This window comes from Orcinus orca, chromosome 6 (genome assembly GCF_937001465.1).
Source record: "Orcinus orca chromosome 6, mOrcOrc1.1, whole genome shotgun sequence".
NCBI lineage: Eukaryota > Metazoa > Chordata > Mammalia > Artiodactyla > Delphinidae > Orcinus > Orcinus orca.
This window is the reverse complement of record NC_064564.1, coordinates 44113476-44138729: the sequence shown is the minus strand read 5'-3', so window position 1 is coordinate 44138729 and position 25254 is coordinate 44113476. Positions and strand designations below refer to the sequence as shown.

The 25254-nt window shown below is 36.7% G+C and overlaps 1 pseudogene; it reads left to right on the top strand.

The window, feature by feature from the left end:
• Window positions 1-13008: 13008 nt before the first annotated feature.
• Window positions 13009-13103, top strand: LOC117203402 (uncharacterized; annotated as a pseudogene).
• The last annotated feature ends 12151 nt before the right edge of the window (window positions 13104-25254 follow it).

Sequence of the window (25254 nt, the reverse complement as noted above, 5' to 3'; positions counted from 1 at the left end):
GAACAACTCCTACAGAACACATACTAAATGCTGGCTGAAGACCTCAGACTTCCCAAAAGGCAAGAAACTGCCCACATACCTGGGTAGGGCAAAACAAAAAAGAAAAAACAGAGACAAAAGAACAGGGACAGGACCTGCACCAGTGGGAGGGAGCTGTGAAGGAGGAAAGGTTTCCACACACTAGGAAGCCCTTCACTTCCTAGACAGGGGGTGGCGGAGGGGGAGGGAGCTTCAGAGCCACGGAGGAGAGCACAGCAATAGGGTGCAGAGGGCAAAGCGGAGAGATTCCCCCACAGAGGATCACTGCCAACCACCACTCACCAGCCCAAGAGGCTCGTCCGATCACCTGTCAGAGCAGGTGGGGGCTGGGAGCTGAGGCTCGGGCTTCAGAGGTCAGACCCCAGGAAGAGGACTGGGGTTGGCTGCGTGAACACGGCCTGAAGGGGGCTACTGCACCACAGTTAGCCGGGAGGGAGTCCGGGAAAAGTCTGGACCTGCCGAAGAGGCAAGAGACTGTTGTTTCTGGGTGCTCAAGGGCGGGGGGATTCAGAGCAACGCCTAAAAGAGCTGTAGAGACGGGCTCGAGCAGTGGCTGTCAGCACGGACCCCAGCGACGGGCATGAGACGCTAAGGCTGCTGCTGCCTCCACCAAGAAGCCTGTGTGCGAGCACAGGTCACTATCCACACCTCCCCTCCTGAGAGCCTGTGCAGCCCACCACTGCCAGGGTACCGTGATACAGGGACAATTTCCCCAGGAGAATGCACGGCGCGCCTCAGGCTGGTGCAACGTCATGCCAGCCTCTGCCACCGCAGGCTCGCCCCGCATTCCTCACTCCATACCCCACCCTCCCCGCGACCAGAGTGAGTCACAGCCTAAGCAGCTGCTCCTTGAACCCCCTCCCATCAGAGCGAAGTACAGACGTCCTCAAGCAACCTACACGCACAGGCGGAGCCAAATCCAAAGCTGAACCCAGGAGCTGTGCAAACAAAGAAGAGAAAGGGAAATTTTTCCCAGCAGCCACAGGAGCAGTGGATTAAATCTCCACAGTCAACTTCACGTACACTGCATCTCTGGAATACCTGAGTAGACAATGAATCATCCCAAAACTGAGGAGGGGGACTTTGGGAGTAACTGTAGACTTGGGCTTTGCTTTCTGCATCTAATTTGTTTCCGGTTTTATGTATATCTTAGTTTAGTATTTAGAGTTCATTATCATTCGTAGATTTGTTTATTGATTTGGTTGCTCTCTTCCTTTTTTTATTTTTAATATAAATATATATATTTTTTTCCTTTTTCTCTTTTTGTGAGTGTGTATGTGTATGCTTCGTTGTGTGATTTTGTCCGTAGAGCTTTGCTTTTACAGGGTTTTTGTCCTAGAGTTCTGTCTCTCCATTTTGTTTTTGTCTTTTTTTTGGTATACTTTTTAGTGCTTGTTATCATTGGTGGATTTGTTTTTTAGTTTGGTTGCTCTCTTTTTTCTGTCCTTCTTTCTTTTTCTTATTACTTCTTATTTTTTTAATTTTTAATTTAAATTTTTTTATTTTAATAACTTTATTTTAATTCCTATCTCCCTCCCTCCCACCCTCCCTCCTTCCCTTCCTTTTCTTCTGAGCCATGTGGCTGACAGGGGCTTGGTGCTCCAGCCGGGTATCAGGCCTGTGCCTCTGAGGTGGGAAAGCTGAGTTCAGGATATTGGTCCATCAGAAACCTCCCAGCTCCACGTAATATGAAACGGCAAAAGCTCTCCCAGAGATCTCCATCTCAATGCTACAACCCAGTTCCACTCAAAGACCAGCAAGCTACAGTGCTAGACACCAGATGCCAAACAACTACCAAGAGAGGAACACAACCCCACCCTTTAGCAGGGAGGCTGCCTAAAATCATAATAAGGTCACAGACACCTCAAATCACACCACCAGAGATGGTCCCGGCCACCAGAAAGACAAGATTCAGCCTCATCCACCAGAACACAGGCACCAGTCCCCTCCACCAAGAAGCAAACACAATGCACTGAAACAACATTAGCCACTGGGGGCAGACACCACAAACAACGGGAACTACGAACCTGCTGCCTGTGAAATGGAGACCCCAAACACAGTAAGTTAAGCAAAATGAGAAGACAGAGAAACACACAGCAGATGAAGGAGCAAGGCAAAAACCTACCAGACCAAACAAATGAAGAGGAAATAGGAAGTTGACCTGAAAAAGAATTCAGAGTAATATAGTAAAGATGATCCAAAATCGAGGAAAGAGAATGGAGATAATCAAGAAATGTTAACAAGGAACTAGAAGAACTAAAGAGCAAACAGTGAAGAACAACACAATAAATGGATTTAAAAATTCTCTAGAAGGAATAGTAACAGAATCATGAGCCAGAAAAATGGATAAGTAATCTGGAAGATAAAATACTGGAAATAACTACCACAGAGCAAAATAAAGAAAAAAGAAAGAAGAGAATCGAGGACAGTCTCAGAGACCTCTGGGACAACATTAAAGGCACCAACATTCGAATTATAAGGGTCCCAGAAGAAGAAGAGAAAAAGAAAGGGACTGAGAAAATATTTGAGGTGATTACAGTTGAAAACTGCCCTAATATGGGAAAGGAATTAGTCAAGTCCAGGAAGCACAGAGAGTCCTATATAGGATAAATCCAAGAAGAAACATGCCAAGACACATATAAATCAAGCTATCAAAAATTAAATACAAAGAAAATATATTAAAAGCAGCAAGAGAAAAACAACAAATAACACATAAGGGAATCCGCATAAGGTTAACAGCTGATCTTTCAGTAGAATCTCTGCAAGCCAGGAGGGACTGGCAGGACATATTTAAAGTGATGAAAGGGAAAAAACTACAAGCAAGATTACAACAAGGATCTCATTCAGATTTGACGGAGAAAGTAAAACCTTTACAAACAAGCAAAAGGTAAGAGAATTCAGCACCACCAAACCAGCTTTACAACAAATGCTAAAGGAACTTCTCTAGGTACGTAACACAAGAGAAGGAAAAGACCTACAATACCAAACCCAAAACAATTAAAACACGGTAATGGGAACATACATATCGATAACTACCTTAAATGTAATTGGATTAAATGCTCCAACCAAAAGACACAGACTGGCTGAATGGATACAAAAATAATATCTGTATATATGGTGTCTACAAGAGACCAATTTCAGACCAAGGGATACCTACAGACTGAAAGTGATGGGATGGAAAAAGATATTCCATGCAAATGGAAATCAAAAGAAAGCTGGAGTAGCAATTCTCATATCAGACAAAATAGACCTTTAAAAAAAGACTATTACAAGAGACAAAGAAGGAAACTACATAATGATCAAGGGATCGATCCAAGAAGAAGATATAACAATTGTAAATATTTATGCACCCAACATAGGAGCATCTCAATACATAAGGCAAATGCAAAGAGCCATAAAAGAGGAAATTAACAGTAACACAATCATAGTAGGGGACTTTAACACCCTTTTTTCACCAATGAACAGATCATCCAAAATGAAAATAAATAAGGAAACACAAGCTTTAAATGATACAGTAAACAAGATGGACTTAACTGATATTTATAGGACATTCCATCCAAAAACAACAGAATACACATTCTTCTCAAGTGCTCATGGAACATTCTCCAGGATAGATCATACCTTGGGTCACAAATCAAGCCTTGGTAAATTTAAGAAACTTGATATCATATCAAGTATCTTTTCCGATCACAACGCTAGGAGACTAGATAACAATTACAGGAAAATGTCTGTAAAAAATACAAACACATGGAGGCTAAACAATACACTACTAAATATCCAAGAGATCACTGAAGAAGTCAAAGAGGAAATCAAAAAATACCTAGAAATAAATGACAATGAAAATATGATGACTCAAAACCTATTGGATGCAGCAAAAGTAGTTCTAAGAGGGAAGTTTATGCTAATACACTCCTACCTAAAAAAACAAGAAAAATATCAAATAAACAACCTAACCTTACACCTAAAGCAATTAGACAAAGAAGAACAAAAACACCCCAAATTTAGCGGAAGGAAAGAAATCATAAACATCAGATCAGAAATAATTGAAAAAGAAATGAAGGAAATGATAGCAAAGATCAATAAAACTAAAAGGTGCTTCTTTGAGAAGATAAACAAAATTGATAAACCATTAGCCACACTCATCAAAAAAACAAGAGTGAAGACTCAAATCAATAGATTTAGAAATGAAAAGGGAGAAGTAACAACAGACACTGCAGAAATACAAAGGATCACGAAAGATTACAACAAGCAACTATATGCCAATAAAATGGACAACCCGGTAGAAATGGACAAATTCTTAGAAATGCACAACCTTCTGAGACTGAACCAGGAAGAAATAGAAAATGTGAACAGACCAATCACAGCACTGAAATTGAAACTGTGATTAAAAATCTTCCAACAAACAAAAGTCCAGGACCAGATGTCTTCACAGGCGAATTCTCTCAAACATTTAGAGAAGAGCTAACATCTATCCTTCTCAAACTCTTCCAAAATATAGCAGAGGGAGGAACACTCCCAAATTCATTCTACAAGGCCACCATCACCCTGATACCAAAACACAACAAAGATATCACAAAAAAAGAAAACTGCAGGCCAATATCACTGATGAACATAAATGTCAAAATCCTCCGCAAAAAAATAGCAAACAGAATCCAACAGCACATTAAAAGGATCATACACCATGATCAGGTGTGGTTTATCCCAGGGATGCAAGGATTCTTTAATATACGCAAATCAATCAATGTGATAAAACATATTAAGAAATGGAAGGAGAAAAATCATATGATCATCTCCATAGATGGAGAAAAAGCTTTCGACAAAATTCAACACCCATTTATGAAAAAAACGCTCCAGGAAATAGGCATAGAGGGAACCTACCACAACATAATAAAGGCCCTATATGACCAACCCACAGCCAACATCGTTCTCAATGGTGAAAAACTGGAACCATTTCCAATAAGATCAGGAACAAGACAAGTTTGCCTACTCTCACCACTATTATTCAACATAGTGTCAGAAGTTTTAGCCCCAGCATTAGAGAAGAAAAAGAAATAAAAGGAATCCAAATGAGAAAAGAAGAAGTAAAACTGTCACTGTTTGCAGGTAACATGATACTATACATAGAGAATCCTAAAGATGCTACCAGAAAACTACTAGTGCTAATCAATGAATTTGGTAAAGTAGAATGATACAAAATTAATGCACAGAACTCTCTCTTGCATTCCTATATACTAAAGACGAAAAATCTGAAAGAGAAATTAAGGAATCACTACCATTTACCATAGCAACAAAAAGAATAAAATACTTAGGAATAAACATACCTAAGGACACAAAAGACCTGTATGCAGAAAACTGTAAGACACTGATGAAAGAAATTAAAGATGATACAAACAGATGGAGAGATATACCATGTTCTTGGATTGGAAGAATCAACATTGTGAAAATGACTCTACTACCCAAAGCAATCTACAGATTCAATGCAATCCCTATCAAACTACCAATGGCATTTTTCACAGAACTAGAACAAAAAAATTTCACAATTTGTATGGTAATACAAAAGACCCCGAATAGCCAAAGGAATCTTGAGAAAGAAAAATGGAGCTGGAGGAATCAGGGTCCCAGACTACAGGCTATACTACAAAGCTACAGTAATCAAGACAGTACGGTACTGGCACAAAAACAAAACTACAGATCAGTGGCATAGGATAGAAAGCCCATAGACAAATCCACACACATATGGTCACCTTATATTCGATAAAGGACGCATGAATATACAATGGAGAAAAGACATCCTCTTCAATAAGTGGTGCTGGGAAAACTGGACAGCTACAGGTAAAAGAATGAAATTTGAACACTCCCTAACTCCATACACAAAAATAAACTCAAAATGGATTAAAGACCTAAATGTAAGGCCAGACACTATAAAACTCTTAGAGGAAAACACAGGCAGAACACTCTATAACATAAATCACAGAAAGATCCTTTTTGACCCACCTCCTAGAGAAATGGAAATAAAAACAAAAATAAACAAATGGGACCTAATGAAACTCCAAAGCTTTTGCACAGCAAAGGAAACCATAACAAGATGAGAAGACAACCCTCAGAATGGGAGAAAATATTTGCAAATGAAGCAACTGACAAAGGATTAATCTCCAAAATTTACAAGCAGCTCATGCAGCTCAATATCAAAAAAACCAAACAAGCCAATTCAAAAATGGGCAGAAGACCTAAATAGACATCGCTCCAAAGAAGATATACAGATTGCCAACAAACACATGAAAGTATGCTCAACATCATTAATCATTAGAGAAATGCAAATCAAAACTACAATGAGGTATCACCTCACACCAGTCAGAATGGCCATCATCAAAAATCTACAAACAATAAATGCCAGAGCGGGTGTGGAGAAAAGGGAACCCTCTTGCACTGCTTGGTGGGCATGTAAATTGATACAGCCACTATGGAGAACAGTATGGAGGTTCATTAAAAAACTAAAAACAGAACTACCATACAACCCAGCAGTCCCACTACTGGGCATATACACTGAGAAAACCATAATTCAAGAAGTGTCATGTATCACAGTGTTCATTGTAGCTCTATTTACAATAACCAGGACATGGAAGCAACTTGTCTAAGTGTCCACTGACAGAAGAATGGATAATGAAGATGTGGCACATATATACAATGGAGTATTACTCAGCCATTAACAAAAATGAAATTGAGTTATTTGTAGTGAGGTGGATGGACCTAGAGTCTGTCATACAGAGTGAAGTAATTCATCATGAGAAAAACAAATACCGTATGCTAACACATATATATGGAATCTAAAAAAAAAAAAAAATGGTTCTGAAGAACCTAGGGGCAGGACAGGAAATAGACACAGACATAGAGTATGGACTTGAGGACACGGGTAGGGGAAGGGTAAGCTGGGATGAAGTGAGAGAGTGGCATGGACATATATACACTACCAAATGTAAAACAGATAGCTAGTAGGAAGCAGCCACATAGCACAGGGAGATCAGCTCGGTGCTTTGTGACCACGTAGCGGCGTGGGATAGGGAGGGTGTGAGGGAGACGCAAGAGGGAAGAACTATGGGGATATATGTATATGTATAGCTGATTCACTTTGTTATAAAGGTGAAACTAACACACCATTGTATAGCAATTATACTCCAATAAAGATGTAAAAAAAAAAAAAAGATACTCAAATATGCACAACAGGTTTTCCAGCACAGGTAGTGTAGTGTTTAAAACTCGAAAATAGCCAGACTGGATAGTTAGTGCTAAACACATGAGATAAAACACAAAAATCAGTTTTTGTGTTTACATTCATTGATTGCTCACTCTGTACCAAGCACTTCACTATTATAATCTCATTTAATATTCAAAGTAACTTCCATTAGTCCCATTAAACAGATGAGAAAACTGAAGCTTAAAATTAATTAGATAACTTGCTAAAAATCACAGCTAACATGTAGTAGAGACAGTTGAAAACATAGTTCTAACCATTGTACTACTACTTATTAGATCTTCAGGCTTCCTATTTCTTCATCCAGGGAGAATGTCGAGATGGAATTGAGTGGAACACCCCTTTAGAAAAACTATGGTGCCTCAACAACTCCAATTTGGAGACAGAAGCTATGTGATGGCCTCAAGCCCTCCTCCACCATTCTCATGGGTGGCAGTGGTAATTAGAATGAGGAAGAGAGAAAGGAACATTACAGATAATCAGTGGGGTGAAAAGCCTCAATAACAGGTCTGCAATCACAGCACAGGTTGATGTCTGAGAGAAAGGATGCAGTGGAAAGTGCTAGAAGACAGCCACTGGGAATCAGGTAGCTGTGAATGAGATGAGGTTCCTGGAGACAATATATGCAAATTCCTGAAAACAGATGACAGTATCTTGTTACTGTGAGATCTTTCTCAACCCTGTGACCATTAATTGCACCTGACAAGACATTCCTTTTATCCAAAAGAAAGAGCCAGAAAACTGGCAGTCTCCTAAATTTTCATGCCTATAACAACTTGCAGAAAATTTTCATGCCTATAACAACTTGCACAAAAATGAGGCCAAGTTTTTTTATACGAAATTTTATTATTTACACTTAGAAGCACAGAGAAAAAGAAGATATACACTATATAAAGTCTTTAGGATTTTCTATATAAAGATTTTAGGATTTTCTATATAATACCAAAACAATTATAAATACATAATAATATCATTTAACATTTTCTTCAAAGACTTTTTTGGTATTTCTATGCTTACGGAGAATTGAATACCCAGCTACTGTTGATGGCTTCTTAATTGCTCTCTCTTATATTTTTGAGAAATTTATAAAATGAGCAGAATACAACTGGAAGTATAAAATAATTTTAAACAAAACATTTTAGGCATTGACAAAAATAAATAGGTTGTTACATATGTAAGCAAAGAACGGAGGTGAGTTTCAGGCTATGCAAAATCAGTTCTATGTATAGTTTTTTTTAAAGTAGCGTTTATTTACAATATGGTATTAGTTTTTGGCATACAGCATAGTGATTCAGTATTTTTACAGATTATACTCCATTCAAAGTTTTTATAAGGTAATGGCTATATTCCCTGTGCTATACAACATATCCTGTTGCTTCTGTATTTTATACATACTAGTTTTAATCTCTTAATCCCATACCCATATATTGCCCCCTCCTCCTTCCCCTCTCCCCACTGGTAACCACTAGTTTGTTTTCAAATTCTGTGAGTATATTTCCATTTTGCTATATACTTTTGGTTCTTATATTTTTTTAGATTCCACATGTAAGTGATATCATATAGTATTCGTCTGTATCTGACATTTCACTAAGCATAATAGGTCCATCCATACTGTTGCAAATGGCAATGTTCCATTCTTTTTCATGGCTGCGTAGTAACCCATTGCATATATAAATACCAATTCTTTATTGATTCATCTGTTGATGGATACTTGGGTTGCTTTCATATCTTGGCTATTGTAAATAATGCTGCTATGAATATTGGAGTGAGTGAATCTTTGCAAATTAGTGTTTTCAATTATTTTCGGATATATACTCAGGAGTGGAAATGCTGGATCATATGGTAGCTCTATTTTTAGTACTTTGAAGAACCTCCATACTATTTCTCATAGTGGCTCCACCAATATACATTCCCACCAAGAGTATACAAGGATTTCCTTTTCTCCACATCCTCACCACAATATATTTGTAGACTTTTCAATGACAACCTTTCTGAGAGGTGTGAGGTGATATCTCATTGTTGTTTTGATTTGCATTTCTCTAATAATTAGGGATGTTGAGCATCTTTTCATGTACCTGCTAGACAGCTGTATGTCTTATTTAGAAAAATGTCTACTCAGATCTCCTGCCCATTTATTGATTGGTTTGTTTGGTCTGCCCCTAGGTTCTTCATAACCATTTTTTTTTAATTTTAAAATTTTTTGCATTACACGGGTCTCTCACTGTTGTGGCCTCTCCTGTTGCGGAGCACAGGCTCCGGACGCGCAGGCTCAGTGGCCATAGCTCACGGGCCTAGCCGCTCTGAGGCATGTGGGATCTTCCCGGACCAGGGCACTAACCCGTGTCCCCTGCATCAGCAGGCGGACTCTCAACCACTGCGCCACCAGGGAAGCCCCTTTTTTTTTTAGATTCCATATATATGTGTTAGCATACGGTATTTGTTTTTTTCTTTCTGACTTACTTCACTCTGTATGACAGATTGTAGGTCCATCCACCTCACTACAAATAACTCAATTTCATTTCTTTTTATGGTTGAGTAATATTCCATTGTATAAGTAATTACTGATAGCCATGTACTTACTGCCATTTTCTTACTTGTTTTCTGACTGTTTTTGTAGTTCTGTAGTTCTTCTCTGTCCATTTCTCCTTCCTTTTGTTTCTTCCCCTGTGGTTTGATTTGTTTTTCTTTAGTAGTATGCTTGTACTCCTTTCTTTTCTTTGTTTTTAATGTATGTATTATAGATTTCTGTGGTGACCACGGGATTAATGTATGTTGATCTATATCTATATCTACTTGTTTTAAACTGGTATTCATTTCAGTTCAAACACATTCTAAAATATCTACTTATTTTACTCCCCTCCCTCATATTTTGTGTTTTTGATGTTATATTTTACATATTCATGTTCAACAATTAACTGTTTAGTTTAGTGTACCTATAGTTGCTTTTACAATTTTTTGTTATTAATCTTCATAGTGGCTTAAGTGGTTGATCCTTAGTCCTTACTATATATTTGCCTTTCCTAATGGAATTTTCCTGTTTCTATAGATTCTTACTTCTTTTCCACTTAGCAAAGACCCTTCAACATTTCTTTGAGGGTGGATTTAGTATTGATGAACTCTTTTAGTTTTTGCTTATCTGAGAAGTTCTTTACCTCTCCTTCTATTCCAAATGACAATCTTTCTGGGTAGAGTATCCTAGGTTGCAGGTTTTTTCCTTTTAGCACTTTAAATATATCATGCCACTCCCTTCTGGCCTGCAGTGTTTCTATAGAAAAATCAGCTGATAGCCTTATGGGAGTTCCCTTGTAACTGACTGTTTTTCTCTTGCTGTCTTTAGAATCCTGGCTTTACCTTTAACTTTTGCCATTTTAATTATATGTCCTGGTGTGGGTCTGTTTGGGTTCATCTTGTTTGGGACCCTCTGTGCTTCCTGCACCTGGATATCTGTTTCCTTCTTCAGGTTTGGGAAGTTTTCAGCCATAATTTCCTCAAATACATCTTCAATCCCCTCTTTTCTCTCTTCTCCTTCTGGGGCCCCCATAACAGGAATGTTGGTATGCTGCATGTTATCTTAGAGATCTCTTAAACTGTTTTCATTTTTTTATTTGTTTTTCTTTTTGCTGTTCTGATTGGGTGATTTCCATTATTTATCTTCCAGAGTATTTATGCATTCTTCTGTGTCACTTAGTCTGATATTCATTTCTTCCAGTGTGTTTTTTACTTCAGCTATTGAATTCTTCATTTCTGATTGAGTCTTTTTTATATTTTCTAGTTCGTTAATAAACTTTTCACTGTGTACCACTATTCTTTGCCCTAATTCAGACAACATTCTTATTATTACTGCTTTCAGTACTTTATCTCATAAATTGTTTATTTCTGTTTAATTGCCTTTTCAGGGGTTTTATCTTGCTCTTTCAATTGACAGTAGTTCCTGTGTAATCATTTTACTTAACTTTCTCTGCCTCTATGAATTTATGTGAAACAGTTACCTACTGTGTTCTTGAAGGGGTGTTATTATGTAGAAGTGTCCCTATACAGACTGCATGTGCCCAGTGCCTTTGGTGGCAGAGCTGAAACTGACATGGACACAAGTCATGTGTTTCCTCAAGGTGAGCTGGCAGCTATCACCTTGATGGAGGTGGGGCTGAAGATGGAAGGTCTAAGGCTAGAATGAGTGTGAGGTGGGGATTCCCCTCTGCCCAGTGGCCATCACAACCCTATGGGGGGAAGGTCTGATCTCAAGTTGCTGGAGTGGAAGCCCTGAGGGTCTGGCCTGAGCTGCTTCTGTTACCTTTAAGTATGTGTTTTCCCCTCTCTCTGCACCAAGACTTTTGCCCCAGAGTGGGGGAGTACTGAAGCAAGTGGGGCTTGTGAGCGCTCTGGGCTCATGTCAGCTGCAGATATAAGTCTTAGCTGTCTCTGATGTGCTGCCTATGTAGGCACCCCCAGTTGATTCCCTTGTTCCATTCATACACAGTCTCGGGTTCAAGTCTCCTTTGTCCCCCACAGACGATCACTGCCCCCGGTCTCTGGCGCCACTACCCTGCTGGGCAGGCGGGACCCAAGTGGACTCTCAGCGTGTAACGGGGTGTAAGCTGTGGTGGAGCAGCCAGCATAAGAAATCTGATGCTCTGCTTGAGTAAGTGCCAATGGTGGCTGCTGCCAATCCACCCAGGCTCCTCCCCAGGACCATGTTGCCTCTTAGTTCCTCGGTCACGGCCACCCCGGTTCCAGGGCTGTGCTGTGATGTGGAGCGAGCAGGGCTGGAGTGTTTGTTCAGGTCATGCTGAGGCACACAGAGAGGTGGTCCCGTGAAACTGGCAGCTGCTAGAACAGATCTCTCTCCACCCTGACTTGGAGGCAAATCAGCATGTGCCTGTTTTTCATGATCAGATTCCAGACTTCACACAGCCCTCCTGTTAGTCCTCCAACCGGTCAAGTCTTCCCCCATATAAGACCCCAGGACAGGGGCACCCAATCTGTGGCTGTCACTGCTCACTCCTAAAAGGGGGACGTCTGCCTGTGAATCTTCCTTTTTCCTCCCCTTCTCCTCCCAGATGCACAGGTGCCAAATTGATCACTTTTCTTCCCTTCCTACCAGATTACGTGTGCATATTTCTTAAAGCCCTGGTTGTACAGGAGTCCTTCTACCAATTTCAAGCTAGTCAAAATTGTTCCACGTGTAGATTATTTCTGATGTGTTTGTTGGGGGAGACATGCTCCGTATCCTCTTACTCTGCCATCTTCAATCTCTCCCTATTTACAGTTTTTCTAACAATTCTTTTTAAATGATATATTTTGGAGAAACTGATAACACTAGAAATATTAAAGGGATACATATCCTGAGTACTAGAATAATAGCCTTCTATTTACTACTTCAAACTATACACCTAAAATATCAGTTGATTTATGCTCTTAATGATTCTGACTTAGATATGATTAAAGAGGTTGGAAGCTATGGTTTTGATGAAAATTATTGCTTTCCTAAAATGGTAAGTCAAAAGTTAATTCCTAATTGCCTCTTAGGAAAGACCTTTCATTATTCTTCTGAGTATTATTAATGGCTTCTAAAATCCTACACTCTTACAGTGATTATAATCATGAACCCTGGAGCCATACTGCATCAATTTAAAGCTCTGTGCCTCCACTCAAGACCTGAGCTGATGTCACTCTACAATCAAGAAAACTTGGGAAAGTTACTTCAGTTCCTTATACATAAAATGTAGTACATATAGTAAAAATTGGAATGATATAGAGATAAACATGGCCCCTGCACAAGCATGACACACAAATTTGTGAAGCATTCCATATTTTTCTAGAAGGAATCAAGAGCAGAATAACTAAGGCAGAAGAACAGATAAGTGACCTGGAAGATAAAATAGTGGAAATAACTGCCACAGAGCAGAATAAAGAAAACAGAATGAAAAGAATTAAGGACACACTCAGAGACTTCTGGGAAAACATTAAATGCACCAACATTCGAATTATAGGGGTCCCAGAAGAAGAGAAAAATAAAGGGACTGAGAAAATATTTGAAGAGATTATAGTTGAAAACTTCCCTAACTTGGGAAAGAAAACAGTCAGTCAAGTCCAGGAAGCACAGAGAGTCCCATACAGGATAAATCCAAGGAGAAACATGCCAAGATACATATTAGTCAAACTATCAAAAATTAAATACAAAGAAAAAATATTAAAAGCAGCAAGGAAAAAACAACAAATAACATACAAGGGAATACCCATAAGGTTAATTGCTAATCTTTCAGCAGAAACTCTAAAAGCCGGAAGGGAGTGGCAGGACATATTTAAAGTGATGAAAGGGAAAAAACTACAACCAAGATTACTCTACCCAGCAAGGATGTTATACAGATTCGATGGAGAAAATAAAACCTTTACAAACAAGCAAAAGCTAAGAGAATTCAGCACCACCAAACCAGCTTTACAACCATCGCTAAAGGCACTTCTCAAGGCAGGAAACACAAGAGAAGGGAAAGACCTACAATAACAAACCCAAAACAATTAAGAAAACGGTAATAGGAACATACATATCGATAACTACCTTAAATGTAAATGGATTAAATGCTCCCACCAAAAGACACAGACTGGCTGAATGGATACAAAAGCAATATCTGTATATATGTTGTCTACAAGAAACCCACTTCAGACCTAGGGACACATACAGACTGAAAGTGAGGGGATGGAAAAAGATATTCCATGTAACTGGAAATTGAAGGAAAGCTGGAGTATCAATTCTCATATCAGACAAAATAGACCTTAAAATAAAGACGATTACAAGAGACAAAGAAGGACACTACATATGATCAAGGGATCAAACCAAGAAGAAGTATAACAATTGTAAATATTTATGCACCCAACATAGGAGCACCTCAATACATAAGGCAAATACTAACAGCCATAAAAGGGGAAATCAACAGTAACACGATCATAGTAGGGGACTTTAACAACCCAATTTAACCAATGGATAGATCATCCAAAATGAAAATAAATAAGGAAACACAAGCTTTAAATGACACATTAAACAAGATGGACTTAATTGATATTTATAGGTCATTCTACCCAAAAACAACAGAATACACTTTCTCCTCAAATGCTCATGGAACATTCTCCAGAGTGTTCTCCATTTGTGACCCCATATCTTGGGTCACAAATCAAACCTTGGTAAATTTAAGAAAATTGAAATCGTATCAAGTATCTTTTCTAACCATAAAACTATGAGACTAGATAACAATAACAGGAAAAAAAAAACTAAAATATACAAACACATGGAAGCTAAACAATACACTACTAAATAACCAAGAGATCACTGAAGAAATCAAAGAGGAAATCAAAAAAAATGACAATGAAAACACGAGGACCCAAAACCTATGGGATGCAGCGAAAACAGTTCCAAGAGGGAAGGTTATAGCAATACAAACCTATATTAAGAAACAAGAAAAAGCTCAAATAAACAACCCAAACTTCCAGCCAAAGCAATTAAAGAAAGAAGAACAAAAAACCCCAAAGTTAGCAGAAGGAAAGTAATCATAAATATCAGATCAGAAATAAATGAAAAAGAAATGAAGGAAACAATAGCAAAGATCAATAAAATTAAAATCTGGTTCTTTGAGAAGATAAACAAAACTGATAAACCGTTAGACCGTAAACTCATCAAGAAAAAAAGGGAAAAGACTCAAATCAACACAATTAGAAATGAAAAAGGAGAAGTAACAACTGACACTGCCAAAATACAAAAGATCATGAGAGATTAATACGAGCAGCTATATGACAATAAAATGGACAACCTGGAAGAAATGGACAAATTCTTAGAAAAGTAAAACCTTCTGACTGAACCAGGAAGAAAGAAAAAATATAAACAGACCAATCATAAGCACTGAAATTGAGACTGTGATTAAAAATCTTCCAACAAACAAAGGCCCAGGACCACATGGCTTCACAGAGAATTCTATCTAACATTTAGAGAAGAGCTAACACCTATCCTTCTCAAACACTTCAAAATACACTAGAGGGAGGAACACTCCCAAACTCATTCTATGAAGCCACCATCACCCTGATACCAAAACTAGACAAAGATGTCACACAAAAAAAAACTACAGGCCAATATCACTGATGAACATAGATCACAAAATACTAGCAAACAGAATTCAACAGCACATAAAAAGGATCATACACCATGATCATGCGGGGTTTATCACAGGAATGCAACGATTCCTCAATATATGCAAATCAATCAATGTGAAACACCATATTAACAAACTGAAGGATAAAAACCATATAATCTCAACAGACGCAGAAAAAGCTTTCAACAAAATTCAACACCCATTGATGATAAATACCCTCCAGAAAGTAGGCACAGAGGGAACCTACCTCAACATAATAAGGCCACATATGACAAACCCACAGCCAATATCGTTCTCAATGGTGTAAAACTGAAAGCATTTCCACTAAGATCAGGAACAAGACAAGGTTGCCCACTCTCACCACTATTACTCAACATTGTTTTGGAGGTTTTAGCCACAGCAATCAGAGAAGAAAAAGAAATAAAAGGAATACAAATTGGAAAAGAAGAAGTAAAACTGTCACTGTTTGCAGATGACATGATACTATACATAGAGAATCCTAAAGATGCCACCAGAAAACTACTAGAGCTAATCAATGAATTTGGTAAAGTAGCAGGATACAAAATTAATGCACAGAAATGTCTTGAATTCTTATACACTAATGATGAAAAATCTGAAAGAGAAATTAAGGAAACACTCACATTTACCATTGCAACAAAAAGTATAAAATCCCTAGGAATAAACCTACCTAGGAGAGAAAAGACCTGTATGCAGAAAACTGTAAGACACTGATGAAAGAAATTAAGATCATAAAAACAGATGGAGAGATACAGCATGTTCTTGCTTGGAAGAATCAACATTGTGAAAATGACTATACTACCCAAAGCAATCTACAAATTCAGTGAATTCCCTATCAAGCTACCAATGCATTTTTCACAGAACTAGAACAAAAATTTCACAATTTGTATGGTAACACAAAAGACCTTGAACAGCCAAAGCAATCTTGAGAAAGAAAAATGGAGCTGGAGGAATCAGGCTCCCTGACTTCAGACTATACTACAAAGCTACAGTAATCAAGACAATATGGTACTGGCACAAAAACAGAAATCTAGATCAATGGAACAGGATAGAAAGCCCAGAGATAAACCCATGCACATAGTATCACCTTATCTTTGATAAAGTGGCAAGAGAATACAATGGAGAAAAGACAGCCTCTTCAATAAGTGGTACTTGGAAAACTGGACAACTACATGTAAAAGAATGAAATTAGAAGACTCCCTAACACAATATACAAAAATAAACTCAAAATGGATTAAAGACCTAAATGTAAGGGCAGACACTATAAAACTCTTAGAGGAAAACATAGGCAGAACACTCTGTGACATAAATCAAAGCAAGATCCTTTTTGACTCACCTCTTAGAGAAATGGAAATAAAAACAAAAATAAACAAATGGGACCTAATGAAACTTAAAAGCTTTTGCACAGCAAAGAAAACCATAAACAAGAGGAAAGGACAGCCCTCAGAATGGGAGAAAATATTTGCAAATGAAGCAACTGACAAAGGATTAAACTCTAAAATTTATAAGCAATTCATGCAGCTCAGTATCAAAAAAACAAGCAACCCAATCCAAAAATGGGCAGAAGACCTAAATAGACATTTCTCCAAATATGATATACAGATTGCCAACAAACACATGAAAGGATGCTCCACATCACTAATCATTAGAGAAATGCAAATCAAAACTCCAGTGAGGTATCACCTCACACCAGTCAGAATGGCCATCATCAAAAAATCTACAAACAATAAATGCTGGAGAGGGTGTGGCGAAAAGGGAACCCTCTTGCACTGTTAGTGGGAATGTAAATTGATACAGCCACTATGGAGAACAGTATGGAGGTTCCTTTAAAAACTAAAAATAGAACTACCATACGACCCAGCAATCCCACTACTGGGCATATATCCTGAGAAAACCATAATTCAAAAAGAGTCATGTACCACAATGTACATTGCAGCTCTATTTACAATAGCCAGGACATGGAAGCAACCTAAGTGTCCATCATCAGATGAATGGATAAAGAAGATGTGGCACATATATACAATGGAATATTACTCAGCCATAAAAAGAAACGAAATTGAGTTGTTTTTGGTGAGGTGGATGGACCTTGAGTTTGTCATACAGAGTGAAGTAAGTCAGAAACAGAAAAACAAATACCATATACTAACACATGTACATGGAATCTAAAAAAAAAAAAAAGGCTCTGAAGAACCTAGAGGCAGGACAGGAATAAAGACACAGACGTAGAGAATGAACTTAAGGACATGGGGAGGGGGAAGGGTAAGCTGGGATGAAGTGAGAGAGTGGCGTGTATATATATATACACTACCAAATGTATAATAGCTAGTGGGAAGCAGCCGCATAGCACCGTGAGATCAGCTCCGTGCTTTGTGTCCACCTCGAGGGTGGTATAGGGTGGGTGGGAGAGAGATGCAAGGGGGAAGAGATATGGGGATATATGTTTATGTATAGCTGATTCACTTTGTTATGCAGCAGAAACTAACACACCATTGTAAAGCAATTATACTCCAATAAAGATGTTTAAAAAAATGTAGATAATAATATAAACGACCACATTAGGTTGGATGAGGACTACATGAGTTAATAATTAAAAAGTGTCAAGAGCATAAGCTTTGACATATCTTCATAAAGGCTAAATTTGTCTTCTGATTTTTTGATGTATATAATAGAACAGAATATTACGTTAACCCATTTTTGTAATATATATAAACCGATATTGACAGCAAATGGCCACATGGGATATTTTTGGGATGATGGTGATGATATGTTCAAAAACTAGATTATTGTGATGGCTGTCCAACTCAGTAAATTTACTAAAAGCATTGGATTATACACTTAAGATACGTCAGTTCTTTCTATCATATAAAATTATTCTTCAATGAAACTATTTAAATATAAATATACAGGAAATTAAGTAAAGGATATATATATACATATAACATATGTACATATATACAGATAACAATATACATATATAAACACAGAAAAAAGTTTCATTTTTTAAGCTAAAATCAACATTAGAAACAAATCAATATTAAATTTATAATTAAAGGTATCATTCAGAGTAGTTATTTCCCATACATTTTCTGAGTATCTATTACGTGCTCAGTATTGGGGGATATCAAGGTAAACAAGATAGCTTTCACTGCCTTTGAGGAGCTCTTAGTGTAAGGCAGGGGAAGGTAAACTAAGATCACAGGACTAATTCAACCTGTTTTTGTACTAAGAGCTAAAAATAATTTTACAATTTTAAATAGTAGAAAAAAATTAAAGAAAAACATTTGTGACATATGGAAGTTAGATGAAATTTAAATTTAAGTGTCGATAGATGAAGCTGTATTGGAACATGGCCACACTCTTCATTTATGCTTTTTATATGGCTGCTTTCAAGCTACAGTGGTAGAGTTTGGTAGTTACAACAGTGATTAAACATCCAACATACCCTAAAATATTTACTTGTCTTGTCCTGTAAAGAAAATGTCTGTCAACCCTTCGTCTAAAATGAGAATATAGAGAAAAATAACTTTTGGCCAATCTTAAAGCCCCCAATCTTTGCTATAGAGGTTTTCTGAAATCTATTAGTCTGAGTTTTTTCCTGGTACACCAAATGCAACTGTTTTACAAGTTTAATACTGCAGTGCCTCAACCACCATGACTATCTGAGGTTCCATTATCTTAAATTTGAATAGTATATTCTTGGTACTGAAAAGGCCTGTAACTATGAAAACTATTCAGAAAAATACCCAAATACTACGATGATTATATCTTGAACTGTTGCAACAATTTATCTTTAAAATTAAATCCTTGATTTTTTGTTCTTAAAAAAACCTAGAAGAGAGACGTTCAAGTTACTCTTAATCAACTGATGCACGTACCCTTACTTTGTAGAACCAAAGATGCATGCAATAAATATGCGGGAAAAACTGGCAGTCTTAAAGAAGAATCCTATTTGATAAATCTACACAAATTAATCAATATGTAAACTGAATGCAGTCAATCAACAAAGGGGCAACAGATTAAGTACTATCAAATCATTTATTGATATTCTTATCTGTTGATAGAAGGTGGGAGCTCATACTTAAAATATATGCACCTTTAAATAAAAATATATTTTATTTAAAATGCACCAAATTCATAATGACTAACTCTTCGAAATTACCTTAGTGACATTAATTTCGATGCATCCTTCCTCTGGCTCCTTTTTTCAATTCATTTATTCATTTAATATCAAAATTTTATTTTGTTGTATTGAATAATATAGAATGCATCTCATCATCAATATTCCAGAAAACCTCATGGAAAGCCTGGGAAGGCATAACAAGGAAGGCATTTCCATAGATTTACAATTAGAAGTGTAAGTGAGGGTCACATGTATCAGATTTTATCATTTTGTGTATTTGTTTTCCATTAAACACATATGCACTTAAACATGCTCTCGATTTTTTTATCACTTTCAACCTGCATTGTGATACTCATAAAAATTCATGATTTGAAATGCTTCTTCTGATTAGCACAAGATACCTGGAACTGTATCTTCATTTTTGGAAAATGTGTTCTTAATTTAAAACAGTATTCACAAATCGTGACTTAAGATTGCTTAATTCTGAAAAGGCAATTTCAGAAGTCAGGCTATTCATTCCTTATATTCAACTTTAATGGTATTAGTAAAAAACAAAATAAAATCAAAAGAATGCAGGCAAATTCTGAATTGGATTGCTCAAAAGGATTTGTCAAACAACTGTAATTGTCCTCTTAGATAGAATAATAAATGATACCTCAGATTTACCTGCCAGAATATTTAATTTTATAAACGCTCCTTTTCCATTCTTACATGAAGAAAGTTCTAATTTGCCAAAATATATCCAAGACAGACACTGAGGGATATACTGGGGTGAGAGGAGTACCCCTTTGGAATAATGTCATAACTACATTAGAAACTTTTAAGATCCCTGCTCAAATTTCCCCCTATACCCCTCCTTTTATTTGGAATTCTGTCTCTTTAAAGGCTTAAATCCACAAAAAGATTCATCCTATTCACACCCTTGTTTCTATTCCTTTATTTCCAATGCAATTAAATATCAGCCACATTGGCAAAATGACCTCTTAATTAAGAAGAATTAGCAAAGAAGTAAATTTAAAGTCCTGATGTTTCAAGTGGGACAAGGGGCACTTGAGTTGTAGCCTTGGAAGAGACAGGGCCATAAACAGCAATGAGGAGGATTCCCAGAAAAAAAAAAGGGAACAAGTAAGGCACTACAATGTCAGTCAAGAAGACAACCTCTCATATGAAAGTCTGATTGAGGCAGTGGTAGTAATAACTGTCCTCCATGTCACATCAACTTTAAACAGTATTTCTTAAAAGAGACTGTGTGCCTTGGAGGCACTAGATAAGGTACATTCTGATCTCAAAACAACATTATAATGAGGTTGTTATTATTTTTGTCCCCATTATACAAATGATAAAACTGAGGCCCAGAAATATTCAGAAATTTGCCCTGGTGGTCACACCATGTAATGAGCAGAGCTGGGATTCTACTGCCTAGCAGAGTAGTTAAGAGTATTGACTCTGCATTGGTTTCAATCTTGACTCAGCCAGTACTGTGTAATCTTTGACAGGTTACTTAATCTTTCTGAGCCTTGGTTTCCTTAGGAGCAGAATGAACATAATAGTAGGTAATATATGTAAAGTGTTCAAAATATTGCCTGGTACTTAGTGTTTGATTACTTTTTTTAATTTCAATTTCCAATTTTTAATATATCAAATATTGTTTACATTCAACAATTGCTTATATCATGCTATATCTGACAAGTTACTGGTAATAACTGGAGGAATGTAAGATTGTTGAAAGCTGGGATCTTCTCTGTCTTATTTATTGCTGAAACTCTAAGGCCTAAAAACAATTCTTACATATAATAAGTGTCAAATAAATAGTTGTTGAAGGAAGGGAAGAAGTAAGCAATGGCAGTAGCAATTCAGTAACTTTTTCTTAAAAAAGAGAGGGAAGGAAGCAAATATGAAACTATATAGCCTAAGTTCTTAACTACTACTGTAGACCGCACTGCCACTCTCATCATACTGATTCACGCTGTCAATGTCTGGTGGTAGCACATATTCAGTATATTTACTGCCATGCTCTACTTTGAAACATGCAAATATGGCAAAAGACCAAGAAAAGGGTTTCAAATACCTTTACCTAATTGTTTTGTTAATAAGTATCAAATGTGCAGTATATATACACTGATACTATTTGGGTTAAATAACTATCATAAAAAGGAAAAAAGGAGATGGTTTTAGAGTTGCACTGATTCTGAATGATTAAGCTATATTTAAAGAAAAATATAGAAATCTTAAAACTGCAAACTAATGGAAAGAAACGAATACACCCTTCTTTAAATCTATGCTCAAGAGATTTTTTTTAAAAATACTTTATGACTTGCAAGGTACTACTTGATCAGAATATACCCTGAATTTATAGTTATTTATGTCAGTACAACACAGAAAAATGAGATCTGATACAACCTAAAATATACTATAGTAGATCAAGGAAGGTATTTGTGGAAACAATATTATCTACACAACTATTTCATTAAACATTTAACAAATATTTAATGCTTGTTCAATTAAATTAAAAAACCAATAAATATCTTTTGAACTTAACTATAAAACAAATCAAAATTGAAAGATATTACAATTTTAGTTGCACCTTAGCAAAAATGAAAAACTGAAGTAAAAAAATGAAAATGAATATAAATTAAAATGAAAGATTATGGAAATTTTTTTCACGGTCCTTCCTGAGCAGTGCTTATAAAAGGAAATAAAAACTCATGTGCTAATATGCCATCAAAAACAAAAAACTGGGGAAACATTAACCCGTCATAGACACACTGGTTTTCTAAAAACCAGTGTTAACACAGAAATAAATATGAAGCCTGATGGGAAAAGTAGGCAACGGAAGACAAGCAGCAACTATCAGTTCTCAAAGAATGGGAACTAAGAGTTAAGGCAAATGCCATGCTGGAAACCCATCTAAAACTTGAAAATCTGAATCATCACTTTTCATAGGAGAGGACTGAGTTTGCATGGGACAGAGGAATCACACTTGCGGAATCCTTTAGTCTTCCCTAACAACATTTAAGAAACTGAAGAAAAAATAAAGATTGGAAAAAGAGTTGCAGTTAGAAGGAAAATTATGAGAAACACCATGAGGAAGGAGGGATAGAGTAAGTGTTCTCTAAGCAGAGTGGTTTCTATTTAGTTAGAGGGAAGGGACTGAAATTAAAGCCACCAAATGAAAATCTGAAGGACTGGTTCTTCACTTTAATAATCTGTTTAGGAAATGAAGATTAGCATTTGGAGTAGCATGACTAACCACACTGGTAATAAAAATCTTACATTTCATGTTTGTAAATTAGAAAATGAAATCTCTTAATCAGGCCAGGGAAAGTCTAGAAGTACCAATTCATTCGTAAGAAATTTCTCTATCCATCAACTTGGATTACATAACTGTCAAGGACATTGTTATGAATCAGCCTCAAAATTGTTCACTGAATAAAAACACATAATTTGTCACAACAGTCTAAGCATCAGTTCTCATTCTCAGAATTTGATTCATTCCTGTTCATTTGGATATATGTACACATATGTTCCAATTAGGCTGCTTGTCAAGTCAAAATTGCAATTAACCTTTCATTAAATTTATAGCAATCTTTTACTTTGAAAGTTATCAAGTCAGATAGATCAAAACACACATATGGCTTTTGTGATCCAGATTGACAAAGAGCAATTTGTCACATTATCTTGAAGACTGCTCCATTGACCATCTAAGTCAGAATTCCCTGTGATAGCTATAAAGATGTGCAAATTCCTAGGTCCCAGGCTGAACCTTTTGAATTATTATTAGAGGGCTTAGGAAGCTGTACTAAGTGCTTTATAGTTACTATTCCATTGAATCATTATATCACACTTAAGAACTAAGAAGTACTACACTAAAAGCCCCATTTTACAGATGACCTTGTGAAACAGCTACACAGTTATAGAGCCAGGGTTCAATTCAAATATGACTTCAGAGTCCAACCACTAAACTACTGAATTATTCTACCTCCTTCCTAATTTGGGTATAGACAGAGGATCATTTGTTTTGACAAGATAAACATGCTACGATAGATGTGTCCTGTGCATGAATTTGAAGGCAATCATCACAAAAATTCTTCTTTGCCTTTTATCCCTCCTTCCTGTTCTTGGTATGTTGAAAATGGAGCCAAGGACAAATGGAGAAAGGTAAAAAGTGTATCTTTAGCTTGTTCTGCCATGAATCGATCATGTAATATGCATAAACAAAAGAGAAGCAATGAGAACTCATAGTTCAAAGAGGAAAATACCTACTAAAAGGAATATAGCTTCCCTATAAAATAGTTATCACAGTGATTCCTATTAAATATAGATAATTAGAGGTTGCAATATTTATATCTGAAATATCCACAATTTCAGATATCATGGTATCATGAAACTGATAGATTTTCTATCCTTACATACTAGTTTACCTAAAATTGGCAAAAAGGTATGTGTTCTATTCTAAGATAGAGAAACCTATGGAAAATGTTACCAAAATACTGATCACACATAAACTTGTTTAGATAGAAATTCTCAGCTGAAGAGCTCCACTGCCTACAGGTCATGTTCAGAACATACAAGCATTGGCAGATAAGCAAATTATGCCTCTCCAAATATAAGGACATATGGGCCCATTATCAAAGAATCCCTGTACTGTAGAAAATATGAAAAAGATAATTCAGAATAATAGAAGATGAAGAAAAAAGAACAAGCATGTGCTGAGCAAATATTTCAACTATGTTATGTTATGAGTAATAACTATATTGTTAATAATGAGAAATAAAAACAGCCAGTTCTTTCTCTGTATCAGGCATTGTAGTAAACATCTTACAAACAGCAGAACATTTTCTTCTCACAACAATTGTGTGAGATATGTATGAGGACTCACCATTTACAGTAGAATAACTAAGAAATTCTGATAGGTTAAATAATCTTCCCAAAGCCATGCAGCTTTAAACTGCCATAGCTGAGATGGAAACCCAGCTTTATGGACTCAAAAGTTTACACTGCAAAGTAGAAATGCCTTATTTGAACCAGGGGTTGTGTTTTGAATCACGGGATTCCACCAGATTCTATATAAGCATCCAGGTATAAATGATACACTGGTGAAATCCACCTGTAAATGCCACTTCCATCACCCTCCAGGACTACAATCATAGGATTAGCAAGATCCTGCCTTCCTCATCTCACACTGTCATCTGCCTTCAGACACCTATAGGCTACTGGCTCCAGGAGATTTCTTAGTTATATTAACTCATCTTAAGCCCCGTAGCACGTATTATGATAAGCCTTCTACCTGGTACCTTGGTGTTTCATTTTAGTCTCTAAGAACGGCACCAGCTACCTGGGGCACAATCTTTTCTCTGGGAATGTCTTCCTTACTCTTTGGTAGAATTCAAGTATGAAAAAGAATTTAGAAATTTGATTTAAACCCTCTACTGTAATGTAACTGTATAATTAAGTAATTAATTATAATTAAATATGAACTCTTGCTTTTTGAAATGTTTTTCTGGGAGAAAAAAATAGATGATTCAACTCATGCTAAAGTTATGTTTCAAAAATAAAGTCTGGATTATTCAACTACAGAGTGGTTGGGATTTTAAAAGAAAATGCAAAGTGATTAGCATTCTAATCCTTATCTATTTTCATTGGAAAAAATTAGACAAGGAAGTGCTGTGACCATCTGTTAATCAAAGAACAGC